Genomic DNA, 9,775 nt, shown 5'->3' on the forward strand with positions numbered 1-9,775 from the left:
CCCTAATCACATTATCCTATTTTTTGTACATTAAGAGTCATCGCCTGTAGTACAATTTTTGTATAAGATAGTTGTATCAAACCATAATTTTATACCTTTATATATATACACGCACGCACATTGTGATCCAAGTCAATTACTTTACTTGATAAAGCTAAACTAATAATGCACCGTAAGCTTAGCTTTTGCATCGGATTTATATATAGCAAACGACTTAAATGTATACAAGCACATAACCACATATATACCCATACCAATTTTCCATTTTAACTAACCAAAACATATACTTCGAAAATAAAATACAATATAAAAGACCAAACCACTAACTACGAAATAAATTAGGACAATAAAAGATGGAATTATTTGTATTTTACCTTTGTGTTCAATCCAGTTCCAACAGCAGTAGCTCCTTGTGCAAGCTGCTCAAATGACAATCCAACCAGTTAAAGTCAAAGTGAACTATAAATCATTTAGGGAATTAAGATGGGGCAAAAGTGGGGAAGACAAAAGGTACAATGACAACCTGATACATGCGTGGAAGGGTGACAGATACTCTATCAATTCCATATTTCACCTATCATCACAATAAATTTTTCAAAAATAATCAGATAATAATTTTTCAGAACCCAAACATTACAACTTGAACATTTAAAAATGTTGAAGGCAGAGACAACTTACTTGAGGGGGTTAGACCACCGGTAAACTGTCCGAAAGTCTATAAACAAAAAGAGGTGCAAATTGTTAGCATCAAAGACATATCATTAATTAATAATTTAATAGCCATAATAAGCACATTCAAACATCAAACTTAGACAATAAACCAAAAGTCTAAGTCTATAATTTTTGGAATCTTAAACATACACCATAACTTCCCAAATAATCTTAAGGTCCACTTCAAAATGGACTGAACGTTATGAGTCTTACTTTTATGTTTCACAAAATTGTCTTGAGCCTTACAAATCAAAATGGCTCAGGATCAATTTTGAAGAAACTAAAGACTCTATTAAATGCTAAAGAAATTTATTAAATAACAGTGCACCACAAGTTAAATGTTTTGTGCTAATAAACTCCTTAATATTGTTACAACATTTTCATAAATATGTTGCACAACCAACATGAATTTGTATGAACAAATACAAGATTAATACTTGTTGAATCTTTTGGACTTATTGTTTGACATACAATCCAATATGAGATGTATGAAGCCAATTAAATCCAAAATCTTTAGTGGAGTATCTTAATGATCCTTTTTTCTAAATGATCACTCCCACTTATTAAGATATTCTTTAGTAATGATCTTTTCTTAAATGACCACTCCCACTGATTGAGATATTCTTTAGCGAAATTAATTATATACATACTCATAATTCCCCACCATTAATTGGGCATACTAAATAATCGATTTTTGGTTCCAATTAAAGTCCAACTAAATAATGAAGAGATTAATTCCTCACTATAGTTGGACATACTGAAGTAATAAAATACACTTTCCAAAATCATTTTGGAATTTGGCTTGAAAGATACATTTTATTATTATTGTTGAAATCCAAAAGAGGTATATCATATCACATAACTTACCTTAGTTGATCCAAGTAACCAAGTAAGCTTCGTGAAAAAATTAATAAAAGTGGCTAAATTTTGAGAAGTGACTGAATACATGTTTTGCCAATGCAAACCATGAAACTTAGAATTATAATTGAACTAAATTTATAAATTCTAAAAAATTGTGATAAAATTATCTAATGGGTTGAGAAATTTATTGACATAAAACTTGCATGTGGGCTAAAGTTTTAATTCTATTGAATCCCATTAAAACCCTTATGATTTTATCTCAATTGCTAAATGGACAGAAGAACCTAGTGACATAAAACTTGTCTGTGGGCTAAAGTTTTACTCAATTAGATCCAACTGAAATTTTATGATGAAACAATTATCAAATGAGTTGAAGAATCGAAAGACATAAAACTTGCATGTAGGCTAAAGTTTTACTCAATAAGATTCATTACAACTATTATGATAAAAACTTAAAAAATCATGTTCCTTTCCTTAAGGTACTAATCAAATTACCATTGTAAAGGCAATATACCAACTATATTGCTTACTATATTATTAAAGGAATTAATATTATTATTAAGGCCCTGAAAACTATTAATAGATTAAAAATATAATCAACTTAAACAATAGTTGTAATTTTGAATGGCTAAAATAACAATTATAATCCTTAAATTATTAATGACTCATAAATAGGACCAAGACTATAATTATAGTACTTAATCACTCAAATTAGACTCATAAACCTCAATGGCCCAACTGAGTTATGACATGGATATAAAATGGTATAGTACTGAAATATATCCAAACTTAATATTATTACCAACAATGAATACCATTAACAAAATATGATAGTCAGTAATAAGACTTAATTAACATGTTTTGCATAATAATCAATATTATTACCATAATAAACATGTTATAAGTCAAAATAAAATAGATATAATTATCATTAAAATATCAATCAAATGGCAAGATCCATATTTTAATGACCCAAGATATGTCTCAAATAGCTTATTCAAAATAGGTTTTAAAGTCCTAAGTTAGGACTAAAATATGCTCAAAATTAAATGAGAAACCAAACAAGTTGTCTTAATAGACCATAATGTCAAATATTGACCTAAAGATCCTAAAATTGAATGACATTTAATATAGAGACTATGAGTTAATAATATGTTAATCCAACTTTAATGCATACTTTTATGAATGTACAATTATAATAAAATAATTTATGAATATATATAACATGCTTGGATTTGTACATATTAATATATATCAACTCATAAATCCTAAATAAATTGCAATACTCCAGACAATTTAATATACATTTCAATATTAAATTAAAATTCAAATAGTAAATTTAAAACTTAATATTTGCTCAAAATTAAATAATAATTTAATTATGAATTTAATGTCAAAATTAAGAAAAAACTAAAGAGCATTAATTTTTCAAATTAAACAATTACTATACATTTACCATTTGCCAAAACAGTATATAATATTTAAAGATAATATTTATATAGTAATATTAAACTAAATAATTTACCATTTACCAAAATTAATATATATATTATTATATAATGCAACTAGAATATATGGTAAAGTAACTATATTTGTAAATTGCTTCTTTAATAGGAAATGTACCAAAGTCCAAAGCAGTACTCCTTCGTGACTTCTTCCAACGCAACGCCACCGCCGACAGCCTTACGGAGAGGAGAAACGCGCCATTACGCCGCCTAAAGGAGAGGGACCAGCTTCACTACCGCCGTTTCTCCTCTTCGCAACCCTATCGTCCGTCGCCGTCCTCACCGCGACGCCACCGGATCCCTTTCGTCGTCAACTGGAGCCAGGGTAGTAGCGACAAGCCATCGCCGGACGAGACGAACCTGAACGGGAAAGAGAGAGAATAGCGATGGTCGCCGGGAAGCCAGCCCGGCCCACTCCACCGTCTCGCTTCACTGCGCGTCGCCGCCATCTCTCGTAGCAACGCCAGCCACCGCCGGCGATTCAACGACGACCACGATCCAGTTATGCCGGAAAAAACAAATTTAATTAAATCCGGCGTAAGACAAAAAAAAAAAAAACACGCAAAATTTCTTAAAAAGAACATGTACACAAACTTATATATATATATAGACGCATGCATTAATTAGTGTAGGTGATTATACATAAATTTTAGTTAGTGAAATAATAAAGGAAGATTGATGTTGCTTACAGAGAAAATCAGTGATTAAACGACCATCGGAGAAACGGTCGGAAGATCGGTGAAAGAAGTGGAGAAGTGTTGAATCAGTTCAAGAGAAGGCTAGGGAGGATTTAGAAGTAGAGAAGTGTAAAAGTTACGTTGAAGAGATCAGATGAAGAAATTGTGGAGAGAGGTGTTCGTATATATAATGGGATGGATGGGTATGGATGGATGGGAGCCAGCCAAGCTGTGGTGTTTGAGAATGATAGAGATTTATGTGTATATTTGCATCTAAAAATTAAATACATAAATACAACTGGTGATGGAGTGAATAAAATAATATCACCCGAATGAACTAAAATGGATATATTAAATGCTCATAAATATAAAGCTGCCATGCAAGTTTCCCATGTCCCTTCAAGAGGGAGAAGGGAAGGGATGGGTGAATTAAATGCACAATACTATCCTTGTTGGAAAAGGACTAATGAATGATGAGAGAAGAGAAAACAGATTGAAGAAGAAGATGGTATATTGAAGTTGACAAGTCAAGTTTATAGCTTTACACGTTAGCTTATAAACGGAAGATGAACGCATTGACCGAACGGTTATAGAGAGATTAAGAAAAGACAATAAAAGCCCTATGTTATTCTTGAGAGTTTTTATTTTCATCGTCCAACAATTCTAGAATTGATCATTTAATTTGGTTATTATTAAGGGCAAGCATATTTAGAGCAAATTCTTATACAATTTATTAAACATGGATTAGAAAAATTCCTTGATTCAACCTAATTCGCTAATAACAGATTTAACAGATTGAATACGAATCGAATGACAAATTTTAAATTATAAGATTAAAATAACAAAAAACAACTCAAATTTATTTAAAATTATTATCGATACTATTTAAATGTTCACCTAGCCATGTCAATAATTTCATAAATAACCATATATAAAAGCTATGTTATAGATAAGATAAAATAATAGGTAAAAGTGTAGCTCATAAAAGGAGTGGTTTTTTTTTTTTTTTTTTTTGAATAAGGTCCAAATTAGTCACTGAACATAACTTAAGAATACAAATAAGCCAGAGTGAAAAAAAAAAAAAAGTGCAATTTGGTCACTGAACACCCTAAATGTATGCAATTTCACTTGATAGCAGGTTACCATCTATTTTATCAGGTTGCCTGCTTACGTGGATGGTGAGTTGACATTTTTAATAATTTTCAATTATAAACTTTAAAAATAAAACTAAAAAAAATTATTAAAAAAAACGTCGGGTGGCCGCCCGGCCACCCCTTCCCCCTCCTTCGTCTCCGCCGGATACAAAGGACCTTTCTTCGTCTCCGGTTTGGAGACGAAGACAAATCTCTTCGTCTCTAAGCGGAGATGAAGGATGAGGGGGGCGGGAAGGGGGTGCCGCCAGCCACCCGACGTTTTTTTAAATTATTTTTATTTTTATTTTAAAAATTTATCATTAAAAATTATTAAAAATGTCAACTCATCATCCACGTAAAGCATGTAACCTGATGAAATGGATGACAACTTGCTATTATGTGAAATTGCATACGTTTGGAGTATTCAGTGATCAAATTGCACATTTTTTGGGTTCAGTGACCTAATTACATTTTTAAATTACGTTTAGTGGTCAATTTGGACTTTAATTCTTTTATTTATTATTATTATTTTTTTTGAGTGGGTAGCCATGTCAATAATTTCATAAATAATCATATTAAAGCTATGTTATATATAGAGGGTAAATTAATATGTAAAAGTGTAGCTGATAAGGATTGAGTAGTTGATAGCTTTATAAAAGATTAAGAAAATACATTATTTTTAATTCCTAAAAATAGATACAACATTACATGATGGTAGGCTAGCGTCATGCAAATTAAACCACCTTAATGAATTGACCGTAAGTTTCACACAAAAAATTCAAATATGAAGACAAAGAAACCAACAAATAACGATATTTAAAAAAAATTAATAATCAAAAATCAAAATTTTAGATCAATTGCCCTATTAATTATCAATTTCGTTGGATTTTGGATAAGCTCATTCTAGTTGGATGAGGAACTAAACCTTATGTGACAAAGTGGGATTAGGGAGAATTGAGGGCGAAAGACTACTCCGTAAGTACCATGTAGCATAAGCCGTGCATGTGCAAAAAAAGTTGAAAAGCAAACGATACATGTGCAGTTAAAAAAGATTATTTATGAGTTGCTTTCATGCATTTAATTCATACCACTTGACTTGGCATTTCACATGCATGGTTTGATGAGCAATATTTGCTCTTAATTTTTATTTTATGGATAATTAGGTAAACCCCTACTAGCCATAAGTCATTATTTGAAGGTGTACGTGCAGTAGGCAAAAATTCCGCTTTTAGTAATAACCTACGAATCACATAAGAAATATAAATCCAGTAACACTCGGAAGAGTTGCGTGAGGAGGAACCAATGCACGACTGGCTGATCTTGAATACGGACGCCTCCTTCGTTTCTTGCAATGAACCTACAGGTTGTGGGAGAGTTTTGAGAAACTACAAGGTGATTGGATAACGGGTTTCAGCTACATGCGGTCAAAATGGCGTCGTTTCTTTACATAAAGAAACGGCGCGTCGTTACTGTTAACAGAGTGCGCATTGTTTGGTGTGTTAATTACCAACTGAAACTACATTGTATCTAAACTGACACTACAGTGTATCTAAACCGACACTACCTCACGTATTATTTTATATATTATCAAATGAAATTGCAGTTATATCAAAATGATACTGTAGTTATGGTAAAATGAAACTGCAGTTTATATAAAATGAAACTGAATAACATTTCACATATTTAAGTGTATATTGTGCAATAAAGCTGTAATTATATCAAAATGATCATGTAGTTGTGTTTTAATGAAACTAAAGTATATATAAAATAAAATTAAATAACATTTTCACATATTTGAGTCTATAAATGTCGAATGAAACTGTAGTTATATCAAAATGGAACTGTAGTTGTGTTGAACTGAAACTGCAGTGTATACAAAATGAAACTGAATAACAGAGTTACTTTTTGCGGAACGGCACGAAACGGATGTCGTTTCTTTTCATTAAACAAAACGACGTCGTTTTGAAGCTCGGTGCATAATCGATTATGCACCGCGGTGCACGATATAATTTTCCCATTCCAGAGGTAACCTGCTATTAGGGGAAATTGCATACATTTAGAGTGTTTAGTGGCCAAATTACACTTTTTTTTTTTCGTTCAGTGATTTAATTACATTTTCATGTTACGTTTAGTGGCTAATTTGGACCTTATTATTATTTTTTTTTTAGTGGGTGGCCATGTCAATAATTTCATAAATAATCATATGAAAGCTATGTTATATATAGAGGGTAAATTAATATGTAAAGTGTACCTGATAAGGAGTGGGTAGTTGGTAGCTTTATAAAATATTAAGATTATGCATTAATTTTAATTCCTTCCAAATACGAATCGAATGACAATTTTTTTAAAAATTAAAAAAATAATATAAAATTTCAAACTAAAAAAAAAAACAACAACAACTAGAATCTATTTAAAATTATTTCCGATAGCATTTATTATATGTCAAAAAAGTAAAATGTTCAACCTTGATGGTGTGGTTGAGTGGAAGAGACTCATTCACCATTAACCAAATGTTAAAGGTTTGATCCTTGGCTTTGAGAGTAGAACAATCTAAATCTACCTACAATCTAGTGAGTGAATTAATCACTGTGTTTGATGGTGGAACCTCTGGGTTTGCCCCAAAAATTAATTTTAAATGTTCACTTACCCATGTCAATAATTTCATAAATAACCATATATGATTGAAATTTTAAATGTTGCTCATAAAAGGAGTGGGTAGTTTTTTTTTTTTTTTTTTTTTTTTTTTTTTTTTTTTTTTTTTTTGAGTACTAGTGGGTAGCCATGTCAATAATTTCATAAATAACCATATATGAAAGCTATGTTATAGATAAGGTAAATTAAAGGTAAAAGTGTAGCTCATAAAATTAAAGGAGTGGGTAGTTTTTTTTTTTTTTTTTTTTTTTTTTTTTTTTTTTTTTTTTTATAAATAAACATATAGCCTTATTAATAAACATTTTAAAGATATATATGGTTTTAATAATTTTATAACTTACATTTATCAATAAATTAAAGATAATATATAACTTATGTACATTAAAATTTATATATAAAGACAAAAAAAAATGACAAATAATGATATTTAATAAAATTAATAATCAAAAATCAAAATTTTAGATCAATTCTATATTTCTATTATTAATTATCAATTTCGTTGGATTTTTGATAATCTCATCCTAGTTGGATGAGGAATTACACCTTATGGGACAAAGTGGGATGAGGGGGAATTCTGGGCGAAGGTATGGTCGTAGCCTAGTAGGATCTTTTATTATTATTTTTGTTACTATTCCATCCTTAAATACTATGTAGCATATAGGCAGTGGATATATGCGTGCATGGGTTGCTTTCGTGCATTTAATTTACCCATGTTGTGCTTTTCAATTTCATTAATTACCATAAAGGCAGACACTCAATATATTGAACACCTAGCTAGCTAAAGAATACCACCTATTCGGATTATTACTATTATTATTATTAACTATTTATTTCAAAATTTAATTTTCTTCATAGTATCTTACATGAAATATTGTGTATTAAATTTATGATTAATGGCCAAACACAATAAAATCGAGGACATATGTAATCACATCTCAAAACTACGAGTATATATAATGTGATCATGACTAAATTCTCAAAATTAGAGAACATGATTGTGTACATGGGTAGGGTTGAGTTTACACCCTTGGTTCCTACTAACTAAAATATGATTCATTACTATATATGGTACTTTAAAATGATATTATATAAACTTAATGGTAGTGGTGAAGTGTCTCAATTTTTGGTTCGCTTTTTTTATGTTCGGTTTGATTTTGCTTTTGAAAAAAAAAATGAAATCATTCAGTTTCAAATTTTAGTTTGTTTTCAAATTAAAAAAAAAAAATTAGTTCGGTTTGGAATTATTTGATTTCAGCTCGAGTTAAGTCCGGTTCGAATTTCGATTCAATTTGAGAACCCAAACATTTCTTAATTCTTTTGCAAGTATATTTATTTATTTTCACTAATAATAATTTAAATTTAAAAATGTAAACAACTACATATTCTCAAACAGTCAAACAACAACACGGCAAACTCTCACACACACACACACACACACACACACACACACACACACACAAAAAAAAAAAAGGAACAAAGAATAATTTTGAAAATTTGAATTAGGGAATTGGGAATTTAGTATATATATTTAGGTAAATCTATACTATATATAAAAACAAAATCCTGAAATTTTAACTTCCCGCCCAATTCCTAAAAGATCTCTCTTCCTATAAAATATATTGATTTCTACTTTCCCATTCGTACAATAATTCTGCGTTAAAATTCTATTCTAATATTATAAAATATTGTAATACAATCTATACTATATATAAAAACAAAATCCTGAAATTTTAACTTCCCGCCCAATTCCTAAAAGATCTCTCTTCCTATAAAATATATTGATTTCTACTTACCATTCGTACAATAATTCTGCATTAAAATTCTATTCTAATATTATAAAATAGTGTAATACAATCTATACTATATATAAAAACAAAATCCTGAAATTTTAACTTCCGCCCAATTCCTAAAGATCTCTCTTCCTAATAGAATATATTGATTTTTACTTTCCCATTCGTACAATAATTCTTCGTTAAAATTCTATTATAATATTATAAAATAGTGTAATACAATCTATACTATATATAAAAACAAAATCCTGAAATTTTAACTTCCCGCCCAATTCCTAAAATATCTCTCTTCCTAATAAAATATATTGATTTCTATAATAATTATGGGTTAAAATTTTTTTCGTAATATTATAAAATTGTGTAATACTATTCCTATTCTAATCTATATCTATTTTATATGTCAGTGTTGCAAAAATCGTGTCGCTGGCCGCGGCGAGGAAGGCCGG

At 29.8% G+C, this 9,775-nt stretch overlaps 1 long non-coding RNA gene across 1 annotated transcript; it reads right to left on the reverse strand.

Moving 5' to 3' along the window:
* Nucleotides 1-380: 380 nt before the first annotated feature.
* LOC109167930 lies at nucleotides 381-3,713 on the reverse strand. Its single transcript, XR_002051942.1, has 4 exons — nucleotides 3,196-3,713; nucleotides 679-715; nucleotides 524-574; nucleotides 381-419 (listed from the first exon to the last, which is right to left on the reverse strand). It is a non-coding gene; the product is annotated as an uncharacterized LOC109167930 (long non-coding RNA).
* Between the last annotated feature and the right edge of the window lie 6,062 nt (nucleotides 3,714-9,775).

The sequence above is a fragment of the Ipomoea nil genome, unplaced genomic scaffold, assembly GCF_001879475.1.
Source record: "Ipomoea nil cultivar Tokyo-kokei standard unplaced genomic scaffold, Asagao_1.1 scaffold0317, whole genome shotgun sequence".
Lineage (NCBI taxonomy): Eukaryota > Viridiplantae > Streptophyta > Magnoliopsida > Solanales > Convolvulaceae > Ipomoea > Ipomoea nil.